The following is a 17,007-nucleotide window of genomic DNA, read 5'->3' as shown; positions in this document are numbered from 1 at the left end:
CTGTCTGTATGATCTGTCCATTAATGTAAGTGGAGTGGTAAAGTCCCCTACTATTATTGTCTTACTGTCAATTTCTCCCATTATATATGTTAAAATTTGCTTCAAGTATTTAGGTGATTCTATGTTGGGTGAATATATATTTACAGTTGTGATTTAGTCTTCTTATATTTATTCCCTGATCATTATGCAATGTCCTTCATTATTCTTGTTACAGTCTTTGTTTTAAAGTCTATTTTGTCTGGATATAAGTATTGCTACTCTGGCTTTCTTTTCATTTCTTTTTACATGGAATACCTTTTTCCATCTTCTCACTTTCAGTCTGTGTGTATCTGAAGTGAGTCTCTTATAAGCAGCATATCTATGGGTCTTGTTTTTTACCCATTCAGCCATTTTATATTTTTTGACTATAGCATTTAGTACATTTTTATGTAAAGTATTTATTGATAGGTATGTACTATTACAATTTTGTCAGTTTTTTTCTATTTCTTTTTTGTTCCTTTCTTTGTCTTTTATTCTCTTCTCTTGTGATTTGATGACTATCTTTAGTGTTACGTTTGAAATCCTTTCTCTTTTTGTGTGTGTGTGTCTATTACATATTTTTGATTCCTGGTTACCATGTTGTTTATATATAGCAATCTATGTATACAGGTGATTATTTTAAATTGATAATCTTTTAATTTAAAAACATTTTAATAACATTCCTTTTTAACTCTTTTCCCCATGATTACTGTTTTTGACATCACATTTTACATCTTTTATGTGTATCCCTTAACTACTTATTGTGGATATTGATGATTTTACTACTTTTGTCTTTTAACCTTCCTACTAGATTTCTATGTGTTGATTTACTTCCTTTACTGTATATTTGCTTTTACCAATGATCATTTTCCTAATAATTTTCTTATTTTTGGTTTTGGCCCTATCTTTTTCACCTAGAGAAGTCCCTTTAAGATTTCTTGTAAAGCTGAACTTTTGGTGGTGCTAAACTCTTTTGTTTTTTCTTGTTTGATCTCTCCATCAAATCTGAATGAAAGCCTGCTGGGTAGAGTATTTTTTGTTGTATGTTTTTCCCTTTCATCACTTTAGATATATTATGCCACTCCCTTCTGTTCTGAAGATGTCCTTCTGTCCTCCCTGTCTGGGAGTGCCCTTGTACATAATTTGCTGCTTTTCCTTTCTGCTTATAATATTCTCTCTTCATGGTTAATGTTTATCATTTTACCTACAATGTATCTTGGTGTAGTACTCTTTGGGTTGATCCTGTGTGGAACTCTTTATGCATCCTGGATCTGAATGTTTGTTTCCTTTCCTAGGTTAGGGAAGTTTTCAGCTATTGTATCTTCAAATATGTTCTCTGCCCCTTTCTCTCTCCTCTTTCTGGGATCTCTATAATGCTAATGTTAGTATGCTTAATGTGATCTGAGAAGTCTCTTAAACTGTCCTAATTTCTTTTTATGTTTTTTTTCCTTTTTTTCTGTTGAGCTTCAACGATTTGCATTACTCTGTCTTCCAGCTCACTGATCTGTTATTCTGTATCCTTTAATAGATTGCTGATTCCTTATAGTTTGTTTTTTATTTCAGTTATTCTTCAGCTCTGTTTGGTTCTTCTTTATATCTTCTAACTCTTCAGCTTTTCACTGTGTTCATCCATTCTTCTTTTGAGTCTTTGAACATCTTTATAATTATTATCTTCAACTCCTTCTTAGGTAAATTGCCTATCTCCACTTCACATAGTTCTTCTTCTGGTAGTTTATTGTGTTCCTTTATTTGGAGCATGGTTCTCTGTGGCCTTACTTTGCCTACCTTGCTGTTTTTATTTCTATGTATATGGTAGGTTGGTTATGTTTCCCAACCTTGGAGAAGTTGCCTTTTGCAGGCACATCCTATGCATCCCAGAAGCACACTCCCCTCTGGTCACCAGTGCTATATGCTCTAGGGGTGCCACACGTGTGGGCTGTGAGGGTTCTTCTGGTGTGGTGGGCTGACTACTATGGCCAGTCTGGTAAGTTTGATTGGCCCCCTGCCAGATTGGTTGCCAGATGCTGCCTTGTGTGGAGGCTTTTGGCCATTTGTTGGTGGGACCAGGTCATGAGGTGACTGGCTGCAGAACCCAGGGGGTCCTGGGGCCAGTGCTGGCCCACTGATGGGCAGTTCCTGGGGTCTAGGGTGGCTGATTATGGGATTGGGGTTCCTAGATTTAGTGCTGACCTGCTGGTGGATGGGATGACTACTGACATGGCTGGCTGCAGATTCCATGGTGTCTCAATGCTGGTGCTGGCTTGCTGGTGAGTAGGGCTGGATCTCAGGGCAGCTAGAGGAGGGTTCCAAGAGCTGTCTCAGAGCTGATCTTAGCCTGCTGATAGACAGGGCCAGGACCCAGGATGTCTCAATGTTAGTGTCGGCTTATAGACAGGGCCAGGACCCAGGATGTCTCAATGTTAGTGTTGGCTTACTGGACTGAGTCCCAGGTTCTCTAGCTGAAGGGCCCTTGGTGTCCTGAAACTGGTGTCAGCATGCTGGTGGGTGGGACAGGATCTTAGGGCCACTGGCAGAGGAGCCCAACATGTCCCAGGGTTTGTTGGCCTCCTATTGGGCAGAGTTGGGGCCTGGAAGTCCCTGGTCTGGTGCCAATCTGCTGCTGTGTCGGCTGAATTCTGACCAGGCAAGCTGGTGGGCAGTGGTGGTGGTCCTGGGGCTGGTGCATGCACACTGGTAGGTGGGGCTGGGGCCTAGGGAATGCTTGGGCAGGTGCTTGCCAACCAGGGGGTGAAGCTAGATCCTAGGTCTAGTGTTGGTCCACTGGCATGCAGAGTTGGGTAGGGTCTATGGCTGTAGGGCCTAGGGGCTCCAGAATGGGTATTGGATCATTGGTGGGTTGGGTTAAGACCAATGGGGTCCTGAGTCTAGTGTTAGCCCACTGGTGCAGGGGTCTAATCTTGACACAGCTGGATATAGGATCTGGAGTATCCCAAAGCTTATATAGGCTCACTGGTGGGTCAGGCTGGATCCCAGGGAGGTGACTGATGGGCCCACGGTGCCTCAGAGCTGGTCTTCGCCTGCTGGTGGGACCAGTGCCCAAGATCCCAGGTCTTTTGCCAGCCTGCTGGTGAGTGGACTGGGTCCTGCCATGACAGGTTGAAGGGCTGCAGTAGTCCTGGGACTGGTGTGCCCCCACAGGTGGGTAGGATACATTATATTTGTATTCTGGACTCATTTCTTCTGAAGTTCCAGACCACTAGTCTTTCATTTCCTCCAAAATACTTTTTCATGCCTTAAATTCTTCATACATGTACTGTTCTCCTTTCAAAAGCTTTGAAAAAAGCTTTTCTTTACTCTTCCTATGACTGACTTTTCTCACACTTCAACTTTCAGCTTAGGTGCTATGTCCTCATAGACGGTTTTCATGAACAACTCCTTCTTGCTAGGTGAATTCTCTTTTTGGCAACACCTTTTCACCCAAACTTGTTATTCTCTATTATAGGGACACAAATCCCATTGCCTTCTTTATTCATTTTCTTTATTTTCTTCATTTGTCTATCTTTTCATTGTCAACCAGAATGTAGGAATTCTTTTATTCTCCCTGAAGCTGAAATGCCTACTACATGGCCTTGCATATTTTTGAATAAATATGTAGCTGAAGATTCATTACCCAGATTCAGTATTGGAGCAGTTCTTCAGCAGAGCTATTCAGAGCCTGGCCATTTGACCTGTTAGTCTGTCCTATTGCCTTTCGGCCCTCCTGTATTGATAGTTTTAGCAAGCAGAGAGATTTTCATATCTCAACCATGTTCTTCCCAATTTCCACCATCACACCAGACTGTGTTCTTCTATATGGAAAGTAGGTTTCAATATATGAAAATTGTTTCACATAATCAAAATATTTTGTTTTAAATCAAATGTTTTACAAATCGAAGAACTTACATGCCTACTGGGTTGGCTCATCAAAAATAAGATATAACCTTAACTTTGAAAAAAAAATTGGGATGGAACCATTTCCCTGTGTCTGAAAGTCAGTTTTTAATGTTTTTTAGCCACTGGGACTAATATAACATTTGAGCCACTTAAAAATTTTGTGGATAACAGGGAATCCAATAAATGGATACTAATAAAAGGCATTACCACAGTCCACAATTCATAATCCCTTTAAAAAGTCTTAGGGTCATTAATGCTTCCTAGCAGGCCAAAAATCTCACATGCTTTCAACATCTCCAAAACAGCAGACGCAGTGGGAAAAAGAAGTGTGTGCTTTATTGGGACGTTCAGCCATGTTATTGGATGACCTTTCTCTGACAAATGTTGTCATATTTTTAAAAGTGGCTATGTCACCATTAATGGATAAGAAATGATGTAAGCTAACATATTTAAGACAGAGAAATCCCATATCTGAAAACTCTTTGCTCATTCAACTACTTAAGCCAACTCTGTAGCTTTTAAATGTCATATACAACACAAAAATAATGCATTTATATACCAATACAAAGCAATTTTCACTTTTTCTTATTCTATAAATAACAATGAAAAAATTCTATATTCATATTTATGATTTGACATTCTTATTAAATATTTGATTTTGAATTTTTAAAATAGTAACTTCAAGTAAATAAGTTTCATATCTCTCATCCATCACAAATAGTTTTACTCCTAATGATGTCTTAGTTCTTCCCTAATGATTTGCATATTTATTGAATGTGGGAGTAGAATTATTATACGTTACCTTAGTTTATTCAACTGAAAGATTACCTGATTCTCAAATCAATATCTAATATTAACTGTATCTCTCTCAAGCCTTGCACTTTGTTAAGCTGTGAGAATTCAGTCTGATGTAAGTTCCTTTCTGTACCTCTTGGGGATGAATCAGGCAGGGATAAATCTGAGCACCTCAAAGTCTCATATTCTATGCCCTTTTGGCCCCTGAAAATCTCTAGTTTCCCATGGAAGTAATGCTGTCTTCTGAGTCTGCTTCAGAGATGTCTTGTATCAAAGACATACTGGAGAAATGGTTTATTTTTCTGCCCATTTTTTGTTTGGGTTGTTTATTTATTTATTTTTTGTTATTGAGTTGTATGAGCATTTGTATATTATGGAAATTAAGCCCTTGCCAGTCCCATTGTTTGCAAATATTTTCTCCCATTCCATAGGTGGTTGTTTTGTTTTGCTTATGGCTTCCTTTGCTGTGCAAAAACTTATAAGTTTAATTTGGTCCCATTTGTTTATTTTTGCTTTTATTTCTATTGCCTGGGTAGACTGTCTGAGGAGAACATTGCTAAGATTTATGTCAGAGAATGTTTTTTACCTATGTTTTCTTATAGGAGGTTTAGAATGTCTTGTCTAATCTTTAAGTCTTTAAACCATTTTGAGTTTATTTTTGTGTATGGTGGGAAGAAGTGTTCTAATTTCACTGATTTAAATGCAGCTGTCCTGCTTTCCCAACACCACTTGCTGAAGACACTGTTTTTTCTCCACTGTATATTCTTGCCTTCTTTGTTGAAGATTAATTGCCTGTAGGTGAGTGTGTTTATATCTGAGCTCTCTATTCTGATCCATTGATCCAGTGTCTGTTTTTGTGCCAATATGATGCTGTTTTATTTACTGCAACTCTGTAGTGTTGTCTGAAGTCTGGAAGGGTTATTCCTCTAGCTTCATTCTTTTTCTTCAGTATTGCTTTGATAATAATTTAAAAGTCCACGAACAAGGTGTGGAGAAGAGGGAGCCCTCCTACACTGTTGGTGGGACTGTAGTTTGGTGCAGTCCTTATGGAAAACAGTATGGAGATTCCTTAAACAACTAAAAATTGACTTACCATATGATCCAGAAACCCCACTCCTGTGCTTATATCCAGAGGGAACTCTAATTTGAAAAGATACATGCACCCCCATAGCAGCACTATATACAACAGCCAAGACATGGAAGCAACCTAAATGTCCATCAACAGATGATTGGATAAAGAAGATGTGATACACACACACACAATGGAATACTACTCAGACATAAAAAAGAATAAAATAATGCTATTTGCAGCAACATGGATGGATCTGGAAATTGTCATATTAAGTGAAGTAAGCCAGAAAGAGAAAGAAAATACCAAATGATATCACTTATATGTGGAATCTGAAACAAAAATGAGACACATGGACTTATTTACAAAACAGAAATGGACTCACAGACATAAAAACAAACTTGTGGTTACCAGAGGGGAAGGAGGGGGAGGTGAAGGGATAAATTGGGACTTCAGGATTTGCAGATACTACTATATATAAAATAGATAAACAGCAAGGTCTCAATGTATAGCACAGGGAACTATATTCAATACCTTGTATACCTCCTTACCTTAACAACTTGCACCCATAGAAACAATTCCTCCATTATGACACTTTTTTCACCACCACTGTATCAATCACCTTAGCTCTGAGGTATTGTTATTTTTTTACCCAGTTAATGAAACACCTAAATATCAGAAAAGAGATACTGCCTTCATCAATGTTCATCTGAAGTTCCAGGGAAGACTTGACCCATTAAAAACAATCCCCAAACTATCCAGACTTAGCTATAATTTCTCTTAGAGGCTTATTAAAGATAACAGCACTCAGTATTTGTTATAACCGAATTGCTAGAAACATAATCAAATACACCCCCAAGGATGCAATCAGTCAGGAAGCATCTTGCACAACAAGCCTCTGTGGGATGATCTGACACTGTTGAGGGCCCCTTGATTTCTCTGATGCATAGAAACAGAGCACAGATAGTGTTTTGGAGGTATTCCTGGATTTATGTGGGAATGCTAGACTTGCTTTCCTAGCTCAACAGTTTGCTTGTCATTGCTTTTCCACCGTTATCTTTGTTATGACTCTCTGCTTCAAATCCATGAACGGTTTATTTATCTGAATATTCTTTTGAAGTTATTCTATTCACAGGACAAATGATTTGAAAATTAATTCTTTACAACTGACAATTTAATCAAAAGGAAAGTCTTTTTTAATTTAATAGGAAAATTTACAGAAATTACATATTTTCATTGGTAGAAATCTAAGTTGGTTTTTTTTCCTAAATGAGTGTGACAGAACTCTAAAAATGGCCCCCAAGATTACCTGCCCTAATACTTGGGACTGTGAATATGATGATATTTCATGACTATGAATATGTTACATACCATGGGAAAAAGGACTTTGCAGATATAGTTAAGATGACTGATCCATTTACTTTAAAATAAAGATTACTTTGGATTATCAGGTGGGCCTAATCATATAATTATATGAGCCCTTTGAAAGTAGAGTTTTCTCCTGCTGGTAGGGAAAGGGGGAAGTCAGAGAAACTGTAAGCCTAAGATTGACATGCTGTCGCTGGCTTGAAGATGGAGGGCATCATGCGCAGTGACTGAAGCGCTGTCTCTAGGAAGTGGGAGCCGACAGTAAGGAAGGAAAGACGGATACTCCAAGTCATGGAACTGAATTCAGCTAACAACTTAGAGTCCCTGATAGAGGATTCTTTCCCAGAGCCTCCAGAGAAGAGCCCATCTCTGCCAAAAACTTGATTTCAGCATTGTAAGACAGGACCATTTGAGTCTACCCTGACTTCTGTCCTACAGAGATAATAAATGAGGATTGTCTTAAGCGATTGAATTGTCAAATAGTAAAAGACAATTAATACAGAGATTTTCTGAATTGCTCTTTTTTGAGATATAAAATACATTTATTTTATCAGTTAAAATTCTTTGGGCTACAAATAATCAAATACAAAATCCAAATTGAATTAAATGTCAGGATGTGTATAATCTCATATAACAAAATATCTAGCGGAAACTGTTTTAAGGTTAATGATATCAGCAAAGAACCAGAGGCTTTTCATATTCTACTCTGCCAGCTTCAGCCTATTAGTGTTTTCTTCCCTCATGGTTGCAAGGCAGCTGTAGCAAGATATTATATGCAGACATAACCATGCCCATTGACTTTTTAAAATTTTGTTGTTACTTTTTTATTATATAACTATATGTCTAGAGCATTTAACTTTAACATCTGTTTATACTACAGAATGATCACCATCAGAAGTCTAGTTACCATCCTTCACCATACAGTTGACCTTCTTTTCCATTTTCCCCAACCTCCAACCACCCTACCCTTAGGTAACCATTAATCTGTTCTCTGAATCTATAAGTAGTTTGTTTTTGTTTTATATCATGTGACTTTTTAAAATTTTTGTTCTGTTTTTAGATTTCACATATAAGTGAAATCATACAGTATTTATCTTTTTCCTTCTGACTTATTTTACTTAGCATAATACCCTCAAGCTGCATCCATCTTGTCACAATCCTTGGCAGGATTTCATCCTTTTTTTTCTTTCTGGCAGAGTTGTATTCTATTATATGTATTTATATTGCTTTTTCTTTACCCATTCATCCACTGATGGAAACTTAGGTTTTTTCTATATCTTAAGCTGTTGTAAATAATGCTATAATGAACATAGGAGTGCATATATCTTTTTAAATTAATGGTTTTGTGTTATTCAGATATATACCCAGACGTGAAATACCTAGATCATATGGTAATTCTATTCTTAATTTTTGAGGAATTTCCATAATGTTTTCATAGTGGCTGCATCAATTTACATTCCCACCAACAGTGTACAAAAGTTCACTTTTTTAAAATTCTCACCTTTACTGTTTTTAATTATGGTTATTTTGATGACAGCTATTCTGACAGGTGTGAGGTGACATCTCATTTGGGTTTTGATTTGCATTTCCCTGATAATTACTGATGTTGAACATCTTTTCATGTGCCAATTGACCATCTGTATGTCTCCTTTGGAAAAATATGTATTCAAATTCTTAGCTCATTTTTTAATCTTCACTGTGTAAAAGCTTTTTAGTTTGATGTAGTCCCACTCATTTACTTTTTATTTTGTTTCCCTTGCCTTTGGAGTCAAATGCACAAAAACATCACTAAAATTGATTTCCATTAAGTTACTACCTATGTTTCCTTCTAGGAGTTTTATGGTTTTGGGTTTCACATTGAAGTTTTCAATCCATTTTGAGTTAATTTTTGTGTATGGTAAAAGAGAGTTGTCTAGTTTTATTCTTTTCCATGTGGCTTCTCAGTTCTCCCAACACCGTTTATTGAAGAGATTGTTATTTCTCTGTTGTATATTCTTGGTTTATTTGTCATAAATTTGTTGTCCATGTATGTGTTGGTTTATCTCTGGGTTCTCAAATCTGTTTCATTGATACATGTGTCTGTTTTTGTGCAGTACCATACTGTTGTAATTACTACAGCTTGAAAGTATAGTTTAAAATCAGGGAGCATGTTACTTCCAGTTTTCCTTTTTCTCAAGATTGTTTTGGCTCTTCTAGCTCTTTTGTGGTTACAAGCACATTTTATAATTATTTTCTAGTTCTGTAAAATATGCCATTGCCATTTTGATAGGGATTACATTGAATCTGTAGATTGCTTTGGGTAGAATGGACATTCTGATCGTATTAATTCTTTCAATCCTTGAGTGTAGTATACCTTTCTATTTATTTGTATCTTCCTCAATTTCTTTCATCAGAGTCTTGTGGTTTTCAGAGTACAGTTATTTTACCTCCTTAGTTAAATTTACCCTTAGGTATTTTATTGTTTTTGATGCACTTGTAAATGGGATAGTTTTCCTAACTTCTCTTTCTGATAGTTTTTTTTTATTAGTGTATATAAATGCCAGCAGTTTCTGTATGTTGATTTTGTATCCTGCAACTTTATTGAATTCATTTATTAGTTCTAAAAGTTTTTTGGTACCATCTTTAGGGTTTTCTATATAAAGTATCATGCCATCTGCGAATAATAACAGTTTTACTTCTTTCTTTCCAATTTGGATGCCTTTTATTTCTTTTTCTTGCCTAATTGTTGTGGCTACGACTTTCAATACTGTGTTGAATAAAAGTGGTGAAAGTGGACATCCTCGTCTTTTTCCTAATTTTAGAGGAAAAGTTTTCAACTTTTCACCATTGGGTATAATGTTAGCTGTGGGTTTGTCACATATGGCCTCTATTATGTTGAGATTCATTCTCTCAACATCCACTTTGTTGAGAGGACTTATCACAAATTGATGTTGAATTTCGTCAATTCTTTTTCTGCATCTATCGAGATGACCAAATAATTTAATCCTTCATATTGCTATTGTGATGTATCATGCTGATTCATTTGTAGTTGTTGAACCATTCTGACATGTCTGGAGTAAGTCCCACTTGATCATGGTGTATGATCCTTTTAGTGTATTATTGGATTTGATTTGCTAGTATTTTCTTGAGAATTTTTGAATCTATGTTCATTGAGTGTATTGGCCTATAATTTTCTTTTTGTGTGGTGTCTTTCTCTAGTTTTGGTATCAGCATAATGCTTCCTTCATAAAATGTATTTGGAAGGTTTCTTCCTCTTCAGTTTTTTGAAGAGCTTGAGAAGGATAGGTTTTAATTCTTCTTTTGAACGTTTTGTAGAATGCAACAGTGAAGCCATCTGATGCTAACCATCATCTGAGTCTTTAGCGGGTCATAATCTTTTTGCTGGTGGAGGGTCTTACCTCAGTGTTGATGTTTGCTGACTTATTAGGGTGGTGAATGCTGAAGGCTGGGGCGGGGCTGTGGCAATTTCTTAAAATAATACAATAATAAAGTTTGCTGACTTGATTGACTCTTCTTACATGAGCAATTTCTGTGTACCATACAATGCTGTTTGATAGCATTTAACCCACCGTAGAACTTCTTTCAAAATTGGAGTCAATCCTCTCAAACCCTTCCACTGGCTTATCAGCTAAATTTATGTAATATTCCAAGTCCTTTGTTACCATTTCAACAATCTTCACAGCTTCTTAACTAGGAGTAGAGCCCATCCCAAGAATCTACTTTCTTTACTTATCCATAAGAAGCAAATCATTCATTAAAGTTTTATCATAAGATTGCAGCAATTTAGTCACATTTTCAGTCTCCACTTTGAATTCTAGTTCTCTTGCTAGGTTTACTGCATCCACAGTTACTTCTTCCACTAAGTATTGACTCTTCAAAGTCACCCATGTGGGTTGGAATCAGCTTCTTCCAATCTCCTGTGAATGTTATTTTGACCTCTTTCCATAAACCACAAATGTCCTTCATGGTATCTAAAATGGTGAGGGGGTTTCAATTTACTTTATCCTGATCCATTGGGGGAATCACTGTCTCTGGCAACTATATTTCTTAAATAATAAGACTTGAAATTAGAAATTACTCCTTGGTCCATGGGCTGCAGAATGGATATTTTGTTAGCCAGCATGAAAACAACATGAATCTTGTTGTACATCTCCATCAGGGCTCTTGGGTGATCAGGTGCATTGTCAATGTGCAGTATTATTTTGAAAGAAATCTTTTTTTCTGAGTAGTAGTTCTCATAAATGGGCTTAAAATATTAAGTATATCATGTTGTATACAGATATCCTGTTATCCAGGTTTCATTATTCCATGTATGGAGCATAGGCTGGATTGATTAAGCATAATTCTTAAGGATCCTAGGATTTTCAGAGTGATACATGAGCACTGGCTTCAACTGAAAGTCACCAGCTACTTTAGCCCCTACCAAGACAGTCAAACTATCCTCTGAAGCTTTGAAGCCAGACATTGACTTCTCTTCCACAGCTACTTAAGTCCTACATTACATCTTCTTCCAATAGAGGGCTGTTTTGTTTACATTGGAGATCTATTATTTAGTGTGGCCACCTTCATGAATTATTTTAGAAGGTCTTCTGGATAACCTGCTGCAGCTTCTACATCAGCACTTGCTGCTTCACCTTGCACTTTTGTGTTATAGAGACAGCTTCTTTCCTTAAACCTCATGAACCAACCTCTGCTAGCTTTAGACTTTTCTTCTGCAGCCTCCTTACCTCTTTCAGCCTTCATAGAAGATATCTATGGCCTTGCTCTGGATTTGATTTTGGCTTAAGGGAGTGTTATGGTTGGTTTGATCTCCTATCCAGACCACTGAAACTTCCTCTATATCAGCAATAGGCTGTTTCATTTGTGTGTTCACTGGAGTGGCACTTTTAATTTTTTTCATGAACTTTTCTTTTGCATTTGCAAGTTGGCTCACTGCTGTAAGAGGCCTAGCTTTGGACCTGTCTCAGCTATCTACATGCCTTTCTCACTAAGCTTAATCTTTTTTGTCTTTTGATTTCAAGTGAGAGACACGTGACTCTTTCACTTGAACACTTAGACACTATTGTAATGTTATTAATTGGCCTAACTTAAATATTGTTTTGTCTCAGGGAATAGGGAAGTCTGAGGGAGGGAGGGGGGTTGAGTAAAGTTTGGTTGGTAGAGCAATCAGAACACACACATTTATTGAATAACTTCACTGTCTCATAAGATCATGGTTTGTGCTTTCCCTAGAACAAGTACAATAGTAACAGGAAAGATCATTGATCACAGATCACCATTATAAATATAGTAATATTGAAAACGATTGAAATATTGTGAGAACTATCAAGTTGTGACACAAAGACATATTGAGCAAATGTTGGAAAATGGTGCTGATAGACTTGCTTGAAGCAGAGTTGTCACAAACCTTCAATTTTAAAACAAAAACAAAAACAAAAACAACAGAACAGTAATATCTGTGAATCACAATGAGGCAAAGTACATTAAAACAAGGTATGCCTGTACTCAGATTTTCTGTTTCTTCATGATTCAGTCTTGGCAGGTTGCATGTTTATAGAAATTGATCCATTTATTTCTAGGTTGTCCAATTTGTCAGTATATAATTGTTTGTAGTATTCTTTTATATTCTCTGTATTTCTATGACACCAGTAGTAATTTCTCTTATTTCATGTCTGATACGATTTATTTGAGCACTCTCTCTCTCTTTTGCTTAGTCTAATTCTCGGCTAGAAACTGCTCTTACTTCCGTTGATTTCCTATTGTCTTTTTAGGCTTTATTTTATTTATTTCCATTCTGATCTTGTTTCCTTTCTCCTACTAATATTGAGTGTATTTTGTTCTTCTTTTTCTAGTTGCTTTAGGTGTAGAGTTACATTTTTTGTTTTGGATTTTTCTTGTTTCTTGATGTAGGCCTGTATTCCTTCTCAGAACTGTTCTTTTGCATACCATAAATTTTGCTGTGTCTTATTTCTGTTTTCATTTGTCTCCAGGGATTTTTAAATTTTTCTTTAAATTCTTCTATGACCCATTGGTTACTCAAGTAACAGGTTGTTTAATCTCCATATTTTTGTGTTTTTCCCTTTTTTTTTTTTTTGGTGATTAATTTCTAGTTTCATACCACTGTGGTTAGAGAAGATGCTTGATAAAATTTCAATCTTCTAAAATTTATTGAGACTTATTTTATGGCATATGACCTCTCCTGGAGAATGTTCCTTGTTTACTTGATAAGGATGTGTATTTTCCTGCTTTTGGATGAAATGTTTTGTATATATTTATTAAATATCTAATCTAATATGTAGTATAAATCCAGTGTTTCCGTATTGGTTTTCTGTCTGGATGATCTATCCGTTGATGTAAGTGGGTGTTAAAGTCTCCAAGTATTATTGTACTGCTTTCAAATTCTCCCTTTATATTTATTAATACTTGCTTTATATATTTAGGTGTTCCTATGTTGGGTGCATAAATATTTACAATTGTTATATCTTCTTGCTGAATTGACCCCTTTATCATTATGTAATGCTGTTCTGTCTTTTTGTGCTTTCTTACTTTTAAAGTCTATTTTGTCTGATATGAGCATAGCTATACCAGCTTTCTTTTCATTTCCATTTAGATGGTATTTATTTTTCCATCCCTTCATTTTCAGTCTTTGTGTGCTGTTTTCTTAATTCTAAAATGAGTCTCTTGCAGGCAGCATGTAGGCGGGTCTTTTTTTTTTTTAAATCCATTCAGTCACTCTGTATCTTTTGATTGCTAAATGTATTACATTTACATTTGAAATAATTATTGGTAAGCATGTAATTATTGATATTTTAAAATTGTTTTCAAGCTATATTTTTGGTTCCTCTATGTTACTTTCTTCTTCTCTTTCTCTCTACCCTTGTATTCTGATGGCTTTCTTTAGTGTTATGCTTTTCTTATTTTTCTTTTATTTATTTACTATATTTTTACCTTGTGTTTACTGTGAGGTTCATGGTGGCATTCTGTGTAAATAGCAGTCTAAGTTGATAGCAACTAAAAGTTGAACACATTCCAAAGCTCTTTTTACCCTCCTCCTCACATTGTGTACTTTTGATGATATATTTTACATCTTTTTTTAATGCATCCCTTAACTAATTATTCTAATTTTAATTAATTTTATTACTTTTTTCTGTTAACCTCTGTTTTTGCTTTATAAGTAATAAATTCTCAAGCTTTATTATGTATTTACCTTTTTTAGTGAAATTTTTGCTTTTTCATGTTTTCCTTTTATTAATTATCCATTGTTTTTCAGATTAAAGAGGTCATTTTAACATTTCTTTTAGGGCATGTTTAGTGGCTTTTGCTTATCTGGGAAACTCTTAATCTCTTCTTCAATTCTGAATGATAACCTTGTTGATTAGAGAATTCTTGGCTGGATGATTTTTCCCTTTAGTACTTTGAATATGTAATGTCACTCCTTTCTGGTCTGTAGTTTCTGATATAAAATCTGTTTATGCCCTTATGGGGTTTCTCTTATATGTAACAGTTATTTTTCTTTTGCTGCTTTTAGAATTCTATCTAACTTTTTCCATTTTAATCATAATGTATCTTGGTGTTTGTCTAGTTGGATTCATCTTGTTTGGAAGTCTCTGGACTTCTTGGACCTGGATGTCTATTTCCCTCCTAAGATTAGGGAAGTATTTAACCACTATTTCTTCAACTAATTTTTCTGGCTCTTTTTATCTTCTCTTCCTGGGAACCCTATAATGAGAATTTATTCCACTTGGTGTTGTCTTAAAGGTCTCTTAACGTGTCTTCATTTCCTCTTTTTTTTCCTGCTCTGAGTTCCATTCTTTTTTCCACCAGTTTACAAGTTTATTCTTCTACTTCATCCAATCTGCTGTTGAACCCCTCTAGTGTATTTATTTCAGTTATAGTATCTGTTTGGCATTTTCTTGTATTTTCTACCTCTTTGTTGAAGTTCTTACTCTGTTCACTCATTCTCCTGAGTTTGGTGAACATTTTTATGATGATTTCTTTGAACTCTTTATCAGGCAGATAGCTTATCTCCATTTTATTTAGTTCTTTTTCAGAGGCTTTGTAATTTTCTTTTGGAAACACATCCCTCTGTCTCCCCTTTTTGCCTAATTCTTTGTGTTATTTCTATGTATTAAGTAGATTGTCTATTTGTCCTAGTCTTGAAGGAGTGGCTCATGTGAAAGGTGTCTTATGAGGCTCAAAAGCACTATTGTTACGGAAACGATAGGCCAGTCAAGAAACAAGCACCACTCGGAGGGTTGGAGTACTCAGATGTATTACGCCGGCGGGCTCAGAGGGGCTTCTGCTCCGAAGCTCTGAGCACCTCCAAGATGTGTGCATGAGGTTTTATAGGGTAAAGTACAAGCTTGGGATATTCGGCCAATAGACATGGAACAACTTTAGCAGCATTATCATCACAAAAGTGGAGGCGGGGAAGCAGCAATCCAACATTCCAAAGCCAGATATGTATCTTTGAAAATCTAGTTGGCTAGCAAAAAAACATAAACAGCAAACCAACACTAATTAACTTAGATTTACAAGTTAATCCAGCAGAACTCAGATCAGTATTCCAATACTTAGACTTGTTAGCCCAGCCCAGCCTCTCCTTCACATTCCTAGACCTGTGAGTTATCTTGTTAGACCAGCCCAGCTTTTCCTTCACATTATCCCACCTGACCACCTGAGCCAGGCACTTGAAGGGTGTCCCTTATGTGGGGTCCTTCTGTGTGTGCCTTCCTTTAGTGGCAGTTTTGTGGCTGGTGGATGGAGATGGTCCCTGAAATAGCTGTGGCGCTGGGCCTTGGCTGCTGCAGCACTAGCTGAATTGAACTTTGATTCCTTCCTAGAAATTATTATAGTACTATTTAATGTATTTATTCAAAATATCAGAATTTCCTTGTAATTAATTTAATAAAGATTTTTCTGTACTGTCAAATTAGACAATATCTATTACTTACAATATTTAGAATACTTCAGTTTATTAAAAATTGATAATTATGTTAAGATGATTTAGTCAAGCATAAAAGTAAGCAAGAATCCAATGTGGATGTAGCTACAAAAGAGTAGGCTTAAACTTTAATAAACATTTAAAAGTTTGGACATTTGATTTTTGTCACTCTTGGCCTCCACCTTATCTCTAAGCTCAGAGAAAGTATTTAGAATGGTCCTTATAAAATCAGTTTTAATTAGATTTGTAATTTTTAATTCTATTATAAAATAGAATTTTATGTGAAAAAAACTGCGTGTATTATATATATTTACTATAATTTTTCTTGAATAGATCAATTTCAGAGCCACGTACGTCAGGCAACACCATTTATTCTGTATTAACTCAATTCTAGCATTATTTCTGTGCTGTTATTAAACTCTTTTGAAAGCCAGTTCAAATTATAAATTGTGGTTGACATAATTTTACTTTGAAAGAAATCATCTAATTCATTCACAGGAGGGTTAATCTATTGTCTATCCCTTCCTTTTGTTCTTCAAAGTTCCCTTATCTTTAGTTCCTCAGATTCAAGTCCCTTTTATACTGAAAGAATTAATGAAATAATGGCTCAGAAACCTTAGCGAGATACAGATCACCTTTTTAATAATTATAGATTTCTGGACTTATAAGTCACTATTTGAGGCTTTATATTCCCATTGAATTAGTGTTGCTTAAAAGGATTTAAATTATTAAATCAAATAATTAATTCAGTGCCTCTTATAATTAGTATTACATTGTTATTTCCTTTTCTGTACTGTATTTCCAACCAGAGTAAGATCTATGCATAAATTTAGGAAATGCCTATCTATGAAGCATAATTTGAGGGATTTTTGATAACCCCTAACTGATTCCACTTCCTCTACAGTCTCCACATAACCTG

This window comes from Camelus ferus, chromosome 2 (assembly GCF_009834535.1).
Source record: "Camelus ferus isolate YT-003-E chromosome 2, BCGSAC_Cfer_1.0, whole genome shotgun sequence".
Classification (NCBI taxonomy): domain Eukaryota; kingdom Metazoa; phylum Chordata; class Mammalia; order Artiodactyla; family Camelidae; genus Camelus; species Camelus ferus.
This window is presented reverse-complemented; position numbering follows the sequence as displayed.